General features: G+C 47.8%; 1 long non-coding RNA gene across 1 annotated transcript; it reads right to left on the bottom strand.

Moving 5' to 3' along the window:
* Positions 1–8,361: 8,361 nt before the first annotated feature.
* Positions 8,362–17,475, bottom strand: LOC149345908 (uncharacterized). The gene is made up of 2 exons (XR_016292040.1): positions 17,263–17,475; positions 8,362–8,678 (listed from the first exon to the last, which is right to left on the bottom strand). It is a non-coding gene; the product is annotated as an uncharacterized LOC149345908 (long non-coding RNA).
* Between the last annotated feature and the right edge of the window lie 943 nt (positions 17,476–18,418).

The raw sequence follows: 18,418 nt of genomic DNA, 5'->3' as shown, positions 1-18,418 counted from the left end.
GCCTGTCTGGCTCTCATGTTCGCTACGCTAGCCGTGTGGCTGGCACTGAGTGTTGGTGACTACGTTGACCGGCGTCGTTTTGAAGCAGACTCACTGATGGACACGGCGTTGTTCCTCATCGCTTCTTTCCTCGCATCTTCAGCACCAATGGAGACAACTTGCACAGAACGCAGAACCGGCCCAGGTAGGCTAGCGCGTATAGTTACGTTGAGTACGTGGAGCCTGGGCATTATGCCGTTGTCAGTTTATTTGCAAGGTGAATTCATATCGCGACTGGCTGTGGCGGTTGCACCAAATCTTGTCGATACACTTGAAGAGCTTGAGACGGCGCTAGACAAGAGAGAGATTAAGATCTGCGTGATTGCAGGAGGCTGCGTGCACGCTGAGATCGACGGTACGCTGAAATCTATGCCGTATAGTAACAATACACTGTATGTCAAGTTGAGAGACGCATTCGGACGGAAACTAGGCGGTGTCGCTCTCCCATCTGCAAACACCGACGATTGCCTCCAGTGCGCACGCAGGCCTGGTTTCTTGTGCATTTTGTGCGGCCTAGACTACTGCCCCGCCCAGGCAGCCGCTAGGCAATACGTCCAGTCACGAGAACCGTTAAACCTCGCTTTTGCTTCGACTCCCGTGAGAAAGAGCTATCGGTTGTCCAAGGCTTACGACCAACTCCTGCAGAGATTGTTTGAAACAGCGCTGCGTCCATACAATAGCAAGTTGGCGCGCTGTGCTCCCGAGTCAGCAGATAGCGAGCATAGAAGAGAGAAACGAAATGGAGAGAAAATTTCCCAAATGTTTAAATTATCAGCGTTCTTTTTAACTTTCGTGTGCTTGACGGGCTTTTCGTGTTTGATGCTTTGTTTCGAGTTGATTCTTGGTTATCGGGGTAAGCTTCTCATTCACGCCTAAAAATATATGACGCTATCGGCAGTGGAAACGCTTCAATGCTTGCGATGACTACGGTTATTTTATCTCTGCACAGAGGTCACGGTACCTTGTTTAAAGATAAACCTTCTGCGTCACTAGCCTGCTTCTCATCATTCCTGTTGTAATAATTCAAGGATGCGTCCGACTTCGGCATTAGCGGTTTTTGACCAGGAGTCGTAGGTCGGCCTGCAATAGAGAGGCCAACCTTCTCCATGGTCATGCAGTTTGTACAAAGCTATGCGTAAAGTACAGAACATATATGACAACGTAGGTAGCGGTTTAGACTGCCCCACTTGTTTTTGGTGCAGGCAGGGGCTTATTATTTTTATTTCCTTTTAGGTTGCCACAACCTATTCTTTTTGCCATTTATTCTGGTTGACTTTAAAGAGCATCAACAAGAAGAAATATACGGCCCTGATTAAATACTTTGCTACTGCTTGGGCTTTCGTACGAAGAAGAGCAGTGAATAGGCACGCCACTGGACACGCGCAAGGCTCCCTGTCTGAGCAAATGGGCGGTATAGAATGGAATGGAAATTATTTAGAGGGTATTTGATGAACAAGGACGTGAAATCGCAGGATGGAGTTGCCATATTTGGTAAGGATATATTAAATTCCTTAATTGATGATATCCAGAGACTGGTGCATCGGGGACCGTTGTTCTTACTGAAGATGCAGACCAAATGAAGCGCTCCATGTGAGTAGACTCGTGGGGGTTGATGAAGATAGGTTGAAGTGCGATGACCGAAAGAAACAGGGATCTAGTATGGTGTGCTGGGCCAGCAGTTGAGGCTAGAGATATATATAGAGAGAGGGCGAAACCTTTTGCACGTGTGCCTTCGAGGATGGGCCTCTTATTCCAAAAGCCAAGCACTCGCTGCTATCTCCGCGCAAGGCGAACCAGCAGAAGGTGATGGCCCGGGAAGGAAAGGCGCAGCCAGTGCTTCCACGAGGCTCCACTGGAGTGGCGGATGGGCGGTGGGGGGATTCTCGCACACACCCAGACAACGTGGTAGAGGATCTGGGGCCTGTGCAAAAGCTAGAAGTTGGATGCATGTGGGCGGTGAGGCTGGCATGTTGGTTTTATGCGAAGCATATTACTAGAGCTACACTACAGCCCGTCGAGCGCGGCGGTGGAGCTACCATTGACCTTTAGCGTGACCACGTGACACCACGTGACAACATGACGTCACAGCAGAGGAGAGATGGGCGGTGGAGGCTCGACATCAGAGGCGCGGCGGCTGACCACGTGACAACATGTCGTCACAGCAGAGGAGATATGGGCTGACGGCTCGCGCGGTCGGCCGCGGCGGTGGAGGCTCCACATCAGAGGCGCTGCAGCTGACCACGTGACGCTACAGCAGCGGTATAAAGCTGAACTTGCCTCGCTCTTCGGGCACTTACGAGGCGGCCAGGTGTTGGGATGCCGCCTTGAAGCAGGGCTGATTTGAACAAGAAGCGAAAGCTTCAGCGTGCCACAGAGACCGATGAAGAGCGGGATGAACGTCTGGCTAAGCGGCGTGCTCAATATGCGGCTCGGCGACAACGTTCTACAACAACTGAAGAACAAAGCGAGGAACTTTACCAAGCCTAGCCATCAATATGCTTCGCATCTGACTAGGCTTAACCTTAGCTAAGCCTCAGCCATTTTTTTTTAGACCGCAGACGCCCGTTTCTGCGTTTCTCGGCGTCGCCGTTGTTCGTTGTAACCAGCAGGGGACAACTTAGTCGCGCTTTAAGGTGCTCTGGAGCGGCAGCTTGGAAAGCATAGGGTAAAACTGGTAAATTGGTTTTTGAGGAAAGGAAATGACTCAATATCTGTCTCACACATCTCGGTGGACACCTGAACCAGAGGCAAGGCCATAACTGCCCTCTGAGAACAGTGGACACCTCAGTCGTGCTTTAACCTACGTGGCGGTAGTGACAGATGTGCGCTGCATGCGTTGGCCTTAGGTAGTTATAGCGCTAGGTGTGATTGCGTAATATACGCTACCTTCTCATCACTGGTTCTGGTTGAAGTGAACAAGTGTGTGGCTCGGTATTTTTATTATCGACAGTTGCTGTGATCGCTTTTGTCACTTTGTTTTCGTGTGATGCACTTCACGAAGTGCGTTTGTTCGGCAGCTGTTTTGTTTGTTTCAGAGCAGTGTTATTAGATTTTATACTTTTCGTGTAATACGTGTGGAGTTTTTGAAGATATGTACCCTTGCATACATTTTTCAGTGAATAAAACCTGTGTAAAAAGTCCTATGTACAATGTCTTATTACACATATTTTTAGAGAAATCACGACAGTGAGTGAGTGAAAAACATTTTTTGTCCAACAGAATGAGACTACCTCACCCAGACCTCCCCTGTCCCATACCCTCAGTTGAGGGAGGAGGATCAGGAGAGATCCGGCCGCATGGGGTAGTCGCGTCAGATGCTGGCCGGGATCTCTTGTATCCCGGCGGCCTCTTCAGCCAGTCGGACGGCGGTGAGCTGGAGCTCAGGGTCCGAACTCCGGAGCAAGGTCTCCCAGGCGTCTCTACTATTAATGTTCTTCGCCCTGCCTGGGGATTGGCTACACTCCCATATTACGTGGTCGAGGGACCCTCTCGCTCCGCACTTCTTGCACTTATCGTCTTCTATTTCAGGAATTCTATGTTTGCATAGAATTGGGTGTGGGTAGACATCTGTTTGTAGACGCCTCCACGCCACCGCCTGTTGATTGTTGAGTGTTATGCTAGGCGGGGGAAAGTACCTGCGATGTTGTCTATAATATTCTGTAACTTCCTGACAGGAAATTAGTCGCCCTTCTCTCCCGTGATCTACGAGCGGTGGACCGTCGTGTGCAGCTCGGTGGTAGAGATCTCGAGCCACCTCGTGGGCCGCCTCGTTGCCACGGACAGATTCGTGCGCGGGGGTCCAGATTATATTGATTGTTCTATTCAATGTCGCTTGTCTTAAAATTTTGGCAGCGAGGGGAGAGACTCTCCCTCTACTAAAATTTTGGACAGCAGCTTTGCTGTCGCTTATGACGTATTTAGCTTTGGAACCGACACAAGCTAGTGCTATTGCGACCTCCTCCGCCGTCTCAGTGTTTGTTCCTAAGACGGTTGCGGCCGTAATGAGGCTACCCGCTCCGTTCACTACCGCGACGGTCGTGTACTGACTATGTATATCACCCGCCGCGTCTACGTAGGCGACCTCCTCCTCAGGCTTGTCACCGTAGATGCGGTCTATCACCTGTGCCCGTTTTTGTCTTCTTTCCTTGTTTATTTCTGGGTGCATGTTCTTGGGTAAGGGGGGAATCCTGAGATTGCTCCTAATCTCCATGTCGATATCCTCCCTCTGTCTAGCTCCCCTATCTCTTTTGAGTCCGACTTTGGCTAGTGTGGCTCTTCCGGCATGTGTTATGCTGAGTCTCTCTAGCTGTGATGTATGGACTGCTTCTGCGAGCTCTGTAAGCGTGTTATGTATGCCCAGTGATAGGAGTTTTTCCGAGGATGTGCACATGGGCAGGCCTAGAGCTTTCTTGACGCACTTCCTTATGAGAGCGTCGATCTTGTTCCTCTCTGCTGCTTTGAGATTTAGGTACGGCGTAGCGTAGCTGACTCTACTTATTATGAAAGCTTGTATGAGCCTAAGTAGGTTTTTTTCTTTAAGACCGCCTCTTTTGCTCGAGACACGTTTGATGAGATTGAGGGTCTGCAACACGTGGCTCTCAAGCTTTTTGATGGTTGTCATGTTTTTCCATTTGATTGCATATAAAGGCCTAGGATTCTGATTGTGTCCACTTTGGGCACCTCCTTTCCTCCTACAGAAATCTGAATTTCCGAGGGTGGTTTGTTCCTCAGAGCCTTATCGTTATATATGAATATTTCAGATTTTTCGGGCGAACATTCTAAGCCCCTTTCTTCTGCATACATCGAAATTATATTGGCAGCTGCCTGTAGGGTTTGGCTAATCTCTGCATCACTTCCTCGGTTGATCCATAGATTAATGTCGTCCGCATACAGGCTATATTCTAAGTTTGGATTGCCAATTTTCTCAAGTTCGCCCGGGAGTTCTCTCATGGCCATGTTAAAGAGAATGGGTGATAGCACCGACCCTTGAGGGGTTCCCTTGCTTCCCAGCTTTATTTCCCCGGATTTAATCTCCTGGAAGCTTATGCTCGCAGTTCTATCTGTGAGGAAGTCACTTATGTAGCGATAGGTTTTGTGGCCTACTCCGGCGTGGCTGAGTCCTTTCAATATTGCCTCATGTTTGACGTTATCAAATGCCTTTTTGAGATCGAGACCTAGGATAACCTTTGCATCCTTGGTTCTGGAGTCAATGATATCATGTTTTAATCGCAGCATGACATCTTGTGTGCTGAGATGTGGTCGGAATCCATACATCTCATCTGGCCACTTCCTATTCTTTTCCATGTAATTCGATGTTCTGGTTTGGACGACATGCTCCATTAGTTTTCCTACGCACGATATGGGGGATATAGGTCGGAGGTTCCCTATCTGCGGCTGCTTCCCAGGCTTAGGTATTAGGACCACGGTGGCCGTTTTCCATTGCGGGGAAATCTCGCCCTTCTCCCAGCACTCCTGCATGTAACCTGTGAGGGCCTTTATGGAGTTGTCGTCGAGGTTCCTTAACATTGTGTTCGTAATCTCGTCTGGACCAGGAGCCGATTTGGTTTTGAGTCTGACTATTTCAGCCCTTACCTCGGCTACCGTAATGGCCGCGTCCTGGGCCTCGTTCGGGGTTCCTTCATAATCGGGAAGCCAATTTGTCCTAGCATTCCCAAGATGTATGGTAGAGTGTGGGGCTTGCTCCGTACCAAGGACAGTAAGTTGGGTATTGTGTGGGTCTGATCTTGCGTAAAGTGTGAATGGATATGTGTTTGTTTGTATTCTCCTCCGGTCAATGGCACCGAGGAGGATTTCTAGCCTGTCACCATACGGTCCTAGGAAGGGGGTGGGGTAGGGATGCTGATCCGCCCTGTCTGTGAGAGCTCGGGCTAGATCATTCGCAACCTTTTAGACTTTTTTGGCTAAGTTGAGCATTCCTATGTTGAACAGCACTGGAGAGCTAAAAAGCCCTGCGGCGTGCCTTTGTTGGGCATGGATACCGCGGCTGACTGCAGCTCTCCAATTCCTCTGCTGGTTGCGCGATTTGAGAGGAAGGCCTTCACGCAGTTGAAGATTTTATCTCCGTAGTTGATATTGTTTAATTCTGATATGGTGCGGTAGCCGATATTGTCGAATGCTCCTTTCGGGTCTAGTGCGAAGAGGAAATTTTCGCCGTGTTTATGGATAGTATTTATTACTTCTTTTACACGGAGGAAGGGATCTTACGTGCGGAGTCCCTTGAGGGAAGTCCAGCATGAATGAAGAAAATAGGTTGTTTTCTTCTACGTAATTTTGAAGCCTCAGGTGGATTACTCGTTGATAGAGCTTTCCCAGGCAAGAAGAGAGGGAGATTGGATGGGGACTCCCTAAAGCCGGAGGCTTTCCTCCCTTGGGTATAGTGATGATGTCCGCGTGTTTCCAAGGATGCTGGCCCTTCTCCAACAGTTCTTTGATGTACTGGTTAGATCTGTCAGGTGGTCGTTGCTAGCGGTCCTGATTATGCAATTTGTAACCCTGTCACCTCCCAGGGCACAGTTTCTTGTGAACATGCGAGCTGCTGCGTAGACCTCTGCCAGTGTTATGGGGGAGTCAAGGGCCCTCATATGCAGTTTGGCAAGCCGGGGAGGGGTCTCCTATGTATTTTTTGTTCTTGGCTGTTATTGAATCTGCATCCATGACCAGGAATTTATGTCCATGGAATAGAATGTCCTCCTTGAGCCCGATTTCATTTTGGATGGGTCTACTAGGCAGCATAAGGTCGCCCATGTTTTGGTCGTACTTCCGCGAGTCACAAAACCCTACCCAGTTTTGCTTGCTGAGCTTTAAACTGACCTTTGGGCTTCTGCCGTAACGTGCCCTATTTTTTATTCTAGCTTTCTATTTAATATTCGCTTTTCCACCGTTTTACTAGACATTTCCAGGCTTCCCATAATTGAATTAGATGTCTATTTCGGGTGTTTGTTGTCCTTTTGATGAAATGGGTTGTTTTTGCGCGAGCATCTTTTATATTTTTAACCCAATCTTCAATTGTTGTGATGCCGCCTTCTGGCGGTTCAATATCCCTGAATATATCTCAGTTCCTTATTTTTGTAAAGCCAGTCAATAATAATACTTCTTAATACTTCGCCTCATGCGGGCTCTCGTTAAGGATGAGCTAAGAATTTTGTGATCGCTGCCCAGAGTTCTTCAGAATTGGCCCATGTGCAGTGTCTTATGTTTTTCGTGAAAGCTATAGCCTTGGCAGGTGTTTCTGCTAACACTGTTCCCTATTATAGTGGGGGACATGTCTATCATATCAGTGCCGGTGCCTTGTTATCACCAGCTCATGTGCAACGTGCTGCACTCCCTCCTCTCTTCTTAACCCTGCCTTCTCTCCCCACGGCCCTATATATGCACGGACCGTAATAAACCCCGCCAGTTGTTGTTCCCTGACTGTGCCGTTCGTCATTCCGGTCAACGTCACGATACATAGTGTCAGTCATTAGGCAGAGGTGGAAGTACTCAGCTGCTTCCAACAGGTTGGTTCCCTTCAGGGTGTCCGTGTGGTAGCCCCATGTCATGTATACAACGCTTAGCCCTCATAACAATTAAGGGATTCTTTCCGGCTATACTTGTGCATTCTAGTAATATTGGCTAAATATTGCATGTTGCTGGGAGGATTGTAAAGGTGTAGGATAGAATTCATTGAAACCCCTGTCACACGAATCCATCTCACTATTGAATGGCTCTTTAATGACAGAACAGAAGTTCTCTGCACTTCGACACTTTCACCTTGGCAATGTCTGCTTGGTCCCTGTAAAAAAATTGGCAAGTTTCTCCTTTGTTTCTTTTAGCTTACTTTCTTTCTCTTTAAACGAATAATTTGTTAAATAGTGGTATTGTTTCTGCTCTTTGTTTTCTCACCGGCCTTTTGATCTAAAACATGTCAATGACTGGCTACACTCTGTTTTTATAGTTTTTTTAGATGTAGTTTTCATTCTGAAGTGCTATTTATGCTTAGTTCTGTTGCCTTTTGTGTTTTTTACGGTAACAAACAGTGTTTATCTCGACATCCTGTGATAAAAACTATTAATATAGGGGGCCCAGGCCCTTGTCAAGCTGTGAATGGGCAGCTTTCAATCCGGGCCCCTGTCATCATGTACGACATGATGGTTTAATAAGCACGTATTATTATTGTGAGGAGGAGATACTACGAGAACAACGTCTGTGAATAGTTGGAAATTGAAATTCGTAAACAGCATCGCCGTCCGGTAGAGACGCCTGGAGGTTGGCGGCCTTATGAACATTTTGAATGAAGTAGTTCACAGAATAACAAGACCAGCATTCGTTTCCAATATCAAATCTATTCTGTAGGACTCTGCAACATTTTTCCTGCCGCTGCGTTGTCCGCAATTCATAACTCAAACGCGAGTCTCCAATGGCAGGAGCCTCTGCGTCGTAGCATACTAACGCTATACAGCGTAGTGTTCTCTAAATAAAGCCGCCGAGCAGGAAAAGTGCTGCTCAAACATGGCGGAAACGCTTTTTCTACACGACGACTCCTCGATCTTCACTTCTCCGCTTCCACGGGGCCGGATGCGTTCGCCGCCCAGTCAGCGATGATGCTTCCGCTCTGGCGCTGTGGCTCCTGCGAGGTAATCCTATAAAAAGTTCTAAACAAATTCTAAACTGCGTCCCAGAACTAGGACGCAGGCGAGTAGGCATGCATGCAGTGCGGTTATGCATATTTAAAATGAATAAAATTATAGGTTCATATAGTTGTCATTAACGATTTTGACCATTAACGAGTTAGCTTTAAGAGGGGAAGTAGAGGAATTCAGTATATCGCTGCAGAAGAGATATCCGATTTTAACTAAGGAAAGCGATAATAATGCTTGAACTATGAACGATAATCTCAGCTATCACTACGATGAGCGTAGTAGAAGTAGGCGGTAGGACGCGGGATACCGGCAAGCTATTTCAGGAGACGAAATGTCTAATTAAGAAACGCCAAAACGTGAAGGCGCTTAACCCTACAGACAATAGAACTGGCAGAGCTATCACGATTAATAAATAAGCGCACGGTAGCCGACGTAAGGAAGTTTATTAATGTGAAGAAAAGCGGTGAACAGGAAACTAGGCATAGCTAAAAACCAGATATATGCAATAGGAGACAAGGAGGGCAATGTCATTAGCATAATGGAGTCCATGGTAGAGAGTGGTTGGTCAGATGGTTCTTGACAATCACAAAGTGAACAAGAGAGAGAGAAAACCTCAGGATGTTTGCAAACGTTTCGTTAAGAGGATTCGTCTTCGTCTGGGCTTACGAAGGCAGGTCCTCTTGTCGAAACGTTGGCGAGCACCCTGAGGCTTTCCTTCCGTTGTACACTTTGGGATTAACAATATGGATAAGTGGTTTGGTTTGGTTTATGGGGTTTAACGTCCCAAAGCAACTAAGGCTATGAGAGACGCCGTAGTGAAGGGCTCCGGAAATTTCGACCACCAGGGGTTCTTTAACGTGCACTGACATCGCACAGTACACGGGCCTCTAGAATTTCTCCTCCAAAGAAATTCTGCCGCCGCGGCCGGGATCGAACCCGCGTCTTTTGGGTCAGCAGCCGAGCACCGTAACCACTGAGCCACCGCGGCGGCAATATGGATAAGATATTTAAAGTAGTCAAGGAGTTCTGCACTACTCTATAGCGTTAGTGAGAGAGGCAGTGGCGCACAGCAATGGGACGTCCCGCCAGTAACGAAAGGGAGAGAGAGAAACAGAAGGACGGAAAGGCAGCAAGGTTAACCAGGCGATACCGAGTAGGCTACCCTACACGTGGGGAGGGGAACAAAGGGGGAAAAGAGGAAAACGTGCGACACCGAAATGAGTTTCCTAAGTGTCCATCGACCACTTTGTCAAGGGGACAGACGGAGAGCACTTAAAGCATAGTTTATACGCGCGAACCCAACCCCGAGTCCTTTAAGAATCTCATGAGCGCTTTTCCCGCTTTCCTTTTTGAGGAATGTTGTCGCCAAGGCCCCAGAATCTTGGATTCTGTTAAAGGACATGAGTCCAAGCGGTGCAGAGTAGCAGCCAGGAAGGAAGGCGCGCTCGCTCAAAACGAGGGCATACACAGAGGAGGTGCCCGATCGTTTCATTGCAACCACGCTGTGCACACGCCGGAGACTCTGCCATTGCGATCAAATTGGAATAGGCGCTTGTGAAAGCCACTCCCAGCCACAGGCGGCACAAAAGCGTAGTATCACAGCGGGGGAGACCGAATAGTATATGAAGTTGAAGCAAGGGGTCGAAGTGGTGCGAGGGGGCTGTCCAGCCTCCAGGGGTAACCATGACTGTACAGTCACGTTTCGGCCGAGCAGTTGAAAGCGCCTTGCTGCGTCAGCTCTTGTCAGTGGTACGCGGACAGTGTTGGTTGTATCGTGAGTCCATCGAGTACCTTCGTCAGCTAAGGCATTGCAACAATGCCGCTATGCCCCGGTACCCACAGGAAGATGATTGCTTGACGCTGATTGCCTGGGGGTGCAGATGTCTTACTTCCGCTATAAGTTGCTCATGGTTGCTATGGCTCAAGGCAGATTGAAGACGCAGGCATTGCGAAATCAGGGTGTAGAATGTTATTTAAAAATAGTGGAAGATATCTTTAACGACTACACCGCTACCATAGTCGTCCATAAAGTCAGCATAAAATTTGGCAGTGGCTTAGCTGTGGTTAAGCCTGGATATACAAGCGAAAAGGTTCAGTTACGCTTGGTTTGACGTCATGGCTGTCGCAGTTCGCGCACAATGCACTGCGAGCACAACGATAACGGTGGAGGCGTTCAGCTGTCCACACACTGCCTGTACGGAGGTGGAAGAGGAGAAGCGCGTGTAGTGAATGCGGTGGTCTCTTAGAAGGTTGCTTTAGAGACATGGACCGTGGTTCTATTCCTTTTGGGTGTACACCAAGATATGAGAGACAGGCATTGCCTTTCCTTAAAACCAATTTTCATTTCATTTCATTTCCCTTAAGGCCCTTACGGCCTTCACTGCATGTTTACAAGAGGTGTACCGAGGCCTAGATTGAGAACAGTTCGCGATAAGTGTTAATGGAGAATAGCGAAGTAATCTGTTATTCGCTGATGAAATTGCGTTGCTATGTCTGCATGATGAACTGCAAAGCAAGATCAATGAATTAGAAAGGCGGAGTAGAACGGATGGTCTAAAAATTAACATGTAGAAAGCCAAAGTAATGCTCAACAGTCTCGCATGGGAACAGCAGTTACACATTTGGAAGCGAGATGCTGGAATAGGGATGGGAATGCGCGTACTCAGGGCAGGTACTGGCTGCTGGTCCGGATCATGAGGGGAAAGTAACCAGAAGAATAAGAATGGGGTGGAGCGCATATGGCAGGTTCTCTCAGATCATGAATGGCAGTTTACCATTATCCCTCAAGAGAACAGTATCTTACAGGTACTCACCTATAGGGCACAATGTGGAGGCTAGCGAAAAGGGTTAAGCTTAAGTTAAGAATAGAAAACACAGCACAAACCACAGGACCAGGAAGCTGAGAATACCGTGAGACTTTGCATGAACGGCATTATGTAGTTGCCTGTCATGTTATGCAAGACGGAGGTCGCACAGGACGGGTGTTAAACACGAGTCGATGCAGACACCTTCTGTCATTACGTAGTAGTCAATACAGAACTGAACAAGCAAGAAACAAAGGTAACAACTGAGCATAGCCATACTCTTGTGCTTTCCTCCGCAAGCAATCTGGAAGCGCACTTCTCAGAAGTTTTTTATGCTTTCGCTCGACATAATTCATTGAAGCATGTTGCAAGGAAAAGTACATTACCTTGATGTCAAGTGACAGTGCACTCACAGGACCCCGTAACAGCTCACTGAGGTGTTCTGATACATCTACAGGGCACCTTATGAGAAATTCTTAAGCTTCAGAACACTGAGCCCTTGCAGAAATTGTCTCAAAGTTTGTTGCCACATGGACTTCTTCGTAATGGTGACCCTACAGCGCGCGTCTTCCTTTAGTGCCACAAAAAAGGCCTAGCACAAGGGTCTTTTGCTTCTTCATTTGTACCAAAATATTTGCGGGCGTGATCCTTCGCAGATATAGAATGATTTCAAAAAATGTAAAAAGGGAGAATAAAGCTGTCCGAAGCACTACCAGTAACAAACGCATCACAGCTGTGGAGAAAGCAGAAAGACTCATGCCTTCATCCTTTTTCTGCATCAGTCACATGAGGACACTTCGACTTTCTGGGTAATCATTTTGGAAAGGTTAACAAATGGCAACAGCCTTCGGTTAAATTTCTGCACAGAGCCCTTTCTGGAAACTTTAGTATCCGTTCCTCGTGAGGCACACTGCAGATATATTTGAATACCTTAGTGAGCTGCGACCTGTACCTGTGACTGCTTTTTCACTGGCATCACAGATTAGTACAGTTTATTGCACATGTTGAGATAATGGAAACTATGAGCGAGAGCATAAGGTTTAAGGGAAGTATGCTTCCTGAATGCATGCGGGCAAATGCCGGGTACCCGCCGGTGGTCCAATGGGTACAAGCTTTCCCCTCGCCTAGTGCTCGTCTTCTATAGGGTGAAACGCTTGCAAAATGGTTTTTTGGCCCCACCTTACGATGAAGAAAATACCTTGTGCTATGGCGCTCTCTGGCCTCAGATGCACTTGCGCCATAAAAAATCACAATCATCATCATGCTTGTGGGCAAGTGTCCGGCCTTTTCCAGATGTTACCAGTGTTCCTTGCCCGCTAAGTAGTGTATTGAGTACTATGCAATGAACATCGAATTGTATTTGGCATCAATCTTGAGCTACTTTGTATTTGTGCAAAAAATAGACAACCGCAAAGACATTCATGCACACAGTGGCGTCCGAGTAAGCGCATTTTGTCTGCTTCTTCCTGGTCCTGTGGTTTTTGCTCTTTTCTGTTATGAGAAATGAATTTTGAAGAATGAATCATAATGGCTTGGTTCTCAGTAAATGGCTTTTGCAAGCTTATACGAAAGCCGATTGTTCAATTGCGGATGATTCAAATGTATGTTTGAAATTAATAATTGGTGTTGTGCGGCTACTAAATGAGGATTTTTTTTTATGCTTTTCAGATGAATCCGGCAGCAATGTTCGGAGGTACAATGTGTGCAGTTTGTCATGAAAGTTAAACTTATGTACTTGTACTCACCCAAAAACTCATCACACTTTCATTCTAAGCTGCATTCTTTGTAAGTATGCAATACGTAAGATGCGTACAGGAAAGTCTTGTACATAATACTTATTTCTTCGGCCTCTGGACTGCTATATCTATAGTGAATATTCTAGGCAAAAGCTATATACAGACGCTTGTGCATGTACTACTGAAAGTGCATAATTACAGATTAGGGGTATTTCCGTTCTAGATCAAATGACTTTCAAGTGAACGGAGGAAGTATGCATACACATTACGGAACCTTTAATAAGAACACCACAGAAGCATCCGCTGCGAAAGATCGATTTCGTTCTCGTGCAGGTAGGTAGGTAGGAAAGACTTTTATTGCTCTAGAAAGGTGCTAGTAGCAGACGAGAAAGAAGAGGTCCATCTTCCTTCTTCTCACAGGGTCGGTGCCCTATTCCATGGCTTCGCTGAGCTTCGCTGCTCGTTGGGCGTGCTGGATCAGACCTTGTTGGCAACCCAGATCGCCGCTGGAGAGCCGGCTCTCCCACTGTTCTGCACTAGGGTCTTTGCGAAAGCTGTCGTTTTTACTGCATTCCCACGTGATGTGGTACAACGATGGTTTGCTGCCACACCACGGGCAAGTGTCCCGATATTGCGTCGGTAAATCTTGCTAAGGATATGCAGGTTTGGGAATGTTCCTGTCTGCAATCTCCGCCAATACACGGCCTCCAGTTGATTTAGATCAGGATGAGGCGGCGGATAGCGGATCCGTACCCCCTTATAGTAGTTGAGAATGTCTGAGTACGTAGGGCTGACTCGGTCGGGTAGATCGTCCGATTGGGAGGAAGCTCGGCTCGTATACCCTCGAGCTACCTCGTCGGCGCGTTCGTTCCCCGCTATGTCGGTGTGTCCTGGCACCCAGTAAATGCTGTGTGTGACTTTTGGTGGGGTCGCGCTCTGGAGGAGCCGGAGCGCGGCGCGACCTATGCGGCCGTTCATGTAGTTACGGCACGCTTCTCTCGAATCTGTAAGGATGGTAAGGGACATGTTGCTTCGATAACCGGCTACCGACGCTAGAGCTACGGCCAGCTCCTCCCTTTCGGTTACCGTACAATCCCTCACTGAGGCGCTAGCTAATTCCTTTAAGTTCGAATCAATAACTACCGACACTGTGCTGTTATGTGAGTTTCCTGTATACGGAGCCGCGTCCGTGTATACCGTTGTGGATTTTGTAGCTAGATTTTGTTGTACATACCTCGCCCGGGCTGCCGTACGGGCCGCATGCAAGTTGGGGTCCATGTTCCGGGGAAGGGAGCGAACCTTTAGCGTCTGGCGGATTGCGTCCGGTATGCTCGCAGTACGATTCTCGAATTCCGCAGTTCCGCCTAGCCCCAATCGCCTAAGTAGCGAGCGCCCCGTAGGAGTCTGCTGGAGCCTAGCGTGACCAGTTGGGCTTCTTTGATCTCTTCGAAGGTGTTGTGAATTCCAAGAGCCAGTAGTTTTTCGTTGGAGGTGTTCATTGGTAGATGCAGGGCTGTCTTGTAAGCTTTGCGTAGTATGGTATCTGCACTATCCACTTCTCCTTTGTTGAGGTTGAAGTACGGGAGAGCGTACGTAACCCACGCGACTGACCACCAGGCTCTGAACCAGGCGCAGGGTATCCCCCTCTCGCATGCCGCTCCGCTTCTGCGACACGCGCGTGATCATTCTGGCGACCTGAGTGGTCGATTGCTTGAGAAGGCCGAGCGTATGGCCGCATCGCTGGTTGCTCTGCAGCCACATTCCCAAGACTCGTATCTTGTCTCGTTCGGGAATTAGCTGTCCTTCGAGGGAGACATTGAGGGACCCTTCCTTGTGTTTCCCTTTGTGGACTCGCAGGAGTTCTGATTTTTCGGTGGAGCAGGCGAGGCCTCGTGCACTGACATATTCTTCCACGCAGGTAGCCGCTGCTTGCAGTCGTTCTTCTTTCTGGCCGAGCGACCCAGTTAGCATGGCGAAACTTTCTGTCACCGATAATGTGACAGTCGCCATACGGAATCGTCGTTTCTGAGATTTAGTCCGTAGCTCATATTGCGGAAAACCCTCCGGCAATGCATTAACAGCGGGTTTTTCTGTACAGCGGGGCATTTTGCTTTACAGTGTGGCACCGAAAATGGGGTCCGTGGGCCGAAGCATTGGGCAGATGGCTGGATCGGAGTGCTTCGCGGCCCCACTGCCAGTTCCCAACGTTCTGAAGCGGATCCTCCTCGAGCAGAACCGACTCAGACACATAGGCTGCTCGTCTGCGTCCGCTGCGGCCGTGAACGGTTTGCAAGTTAACGCGAATATTTCATTCACTGGGAGCATATATTTGACGCGGTGTATTAGCGATTTCCACTGCCTAACAGGGGCCCTGCGACACAGCAGTGGTGCGAATTGAGGCCTTCCTGTTTACGCTACAACTTAAGCCTGTTTCGCAAGCAAGCGGGAACCCTCGTGATTTCTGCAGCCCCTCGGCTCCAGCGGCCAGAGCGACGAGGTTCCAATCCTTGCCAATTTTTCGCCGCGCCGCTCAGTCGGTCGAGGCGGCCCGGTGAAAATATGGCGGATTATTCTGTGCTTTCCAGTCCTGCTTTTTTAAAGCTAAGTGCAGCCACGCTTCTATGCCGGTTTAGGTTTAGGTTTATGCGAGTTTAACGTCTTAAAGCGACTCAGGCTATGAGAGACGCCGTAGTGGACGGCTCCGCAAATTTCGACCACCTGGCGTTCTCTAACGTGCACTGACATCGCACTGTACACGGCCTCTAGCATTCTGCCGCTATTGAGACTATAACGCCGCGGCCAGGGTCGAACACTCGTCTTTCGGGTCCAGTCCAAAAAAGTGTTCGCTCAGGGCACAATTGAAGGACTTGTCTTGTTGCGTATTTTCCCTTTTCCAGTCTGAATATAATCGCGCTCGTATTTTATCACAGTGTTGGTAGGAATTTCTGGCGGAATTTTAAATTTATTAGATACATGGATACGCACAAAGATGCAGATGGCGTGTACACAGTAGAAGCGTGTATGAAAACAAAAGGCAGTGTCAAAGCGGAGAAAACGTGCATTGCATATAGAGCACAACAAACTGTAAATAAGGTTAAATGGCGAAAAAAACATGGCGTCAGGTATCAACCCGAACGCAAAAAAGAAAAAGACTAATACTTTTTCCTGTGGAATTCCAGAAGAGTTAAAGAGGGAAACAGTTTTCATAAAGTGACGCTATTAGTGCGATTGTAGTTGGAAAAAAAAAGAAAGTGTTTTGAATGCTTCTGAACTGGATTGCTCTAGAGCGGGCGTAGCGAGGCTGATGATGATGATGAAAACTCGAGCAGCTAAATCTGCTTACGTTGAAAGCAAGATGAGAAAATTCCAACTCTCCTCACGGTTCAAACTTAAGCCTAAAGGTTCAACATTTTCGCATTTGCATGGCCCCATCAAAATCAGTAGACTGCCTTATGCTAAGAAATTATTTTTCCCAGATTGTGTGACACGGTGAAAAACTGAAAAGCACTACCTTTAGCTGTCGTACGCGCTGTATGTTTTTAAATGACTACTTGCGCTAGAAAAATGTGGTTGTATTGCGTTCTTATTTAGGAATTCAATTCGGTAATCTTGCACCCAGCTCACAGCGGTAATGCGCATCTGTTTGTGTGTCTCTCAGCGGTGGCAAAAAGCATGGGAAAATTTCGACAGCCAAAGGTGGCATATAATATGGCAGTTGTTCTGTTCAACCATCCAAGCCGTACCCCCCTGCATCTAATCGGTCCAAACTTTCCCCCTCCTTCATACACAGTTCCCCAACATACGGCTTCGAGCCTCCCTTTCTAAACAAATAGCTCATTCATTGATTCTTTTGTGACGAGCCCGCTGTGACGGAGCAACAAATGGCGCGCCCTTCAAAAACCTGGGGAGTGCTTCTGGTGCAGTTACTCTCGCATTCTGATCATGGCTCTGCCGGTTTTATATTTAACATCTTTCACACCGCCGTTACATCCAGAACAATACCCTTTGAAATTCAGTGGCTGGCATTTATGAACGGAAGACTACCTGAGGTGCAGTCCTTGGAGGACTTCCCGTGACCGATGGCGTCGTCGTGGGGCACCATGAAATGAGTCGGTTGGGGTGCAGCTTTCGGCAGCCAGCTCTGTCCGAGTGGTTCGCGACCGCAAGTCCGGCTCTCCTGGCGTGGAGCCGTTCTTTCGGGACAGGACCGGCCAGGAATGCGCGTCTCCTCGCCTGCAGCAACCACGGCTGTGTCAATGGTTCGCCAGTTGTTACCAATAATTAAAGTACTGGAACCACAAATGACATTAAACGTCGTGTGGTCAGAATTTTCATCGCTTACAAGGGGCGCCTTGATAGAACCTATCTGGTTGAAGACGACTGCTCGTGTTTCGGCCGCTCCTAACAAGTCGGCCGCTCCTAAGATGTAAAAACAAAAGCAAACAGACCTGCAACGCACCTCGTTAGGACTGAGGGTTGGTTGGAGGAGACCGATTATACACACTCCTTTTTCTACTGCATTGTCTTTGTTAGCCAATGGTGTACGCGTAAGTGCCCGTAAAGTGATGCAACGATTCCGCGGTTTTCCAACATTTTTCTGCGAATTTTAGAATGAGATCTGAAACATCAGTACGCATACGCTGGGAGAAGAAAGTCATTGACGCCTAAAGGCGCTATATGACAAGCAGTTCAAAAGGCAGTCAGAGTGGAGAATTTCTGAGCACCATATACTAAAGTGTCAGAGCAAAGAAAAGGCTGTAAAAACGAAAGTGGGCAATGAATATTTTTCGCGTGTAATGTTAATGTAGCGAAAGTAGCTGCTGTAAATTTTCAATTACACAGGAAGCATTCATGACCTGCGACGCAGGCATTACTAGAAAACAGCTGAGGTTGCATAGGCAACACCTCTTGAAGAACAAGCAGCTTTGATGACATGAATTAACTAGGAATTAGATTGTTTTCACAATTTCCTGACTGTGGCTTCTCTCTTAATGGTATTCTTTTTCTGTAACTAGTGCTTTCTCTTACAGCCATGTTCTCTGAAAATATTGTTATTAAATAATAGCATTAAAGGAGCGCTTTAAGCGGATTCTTCGCTGGGACTCAACATTACAGTAATGGTCATACTTAGAGCAAACACGGCAACGCGTGAACTACTTCGCAAAGCGCTGCCGCCATCAGCCGACAGGAATTGGCTGCA

This window comes from Amblyomma mixtum, chromosome 4, assembly GCF_055824585.1.
Source record: "Amblyomma mixtum isolate Tamu chromosome 4, ASM5582458v1, whole genome shotgun sequence".
NCBI lineage: Eukaryota > Metazoa > Arthropoda > Arachnida > Ixodida > Ixodidae > Amblyomma > Amblyomma mixtum.
The sequence above is the reverse complement of the archived record's forward strand: the minus strand, read 5'-3'. Positions and strand labels throughout refer to the sequence as shown.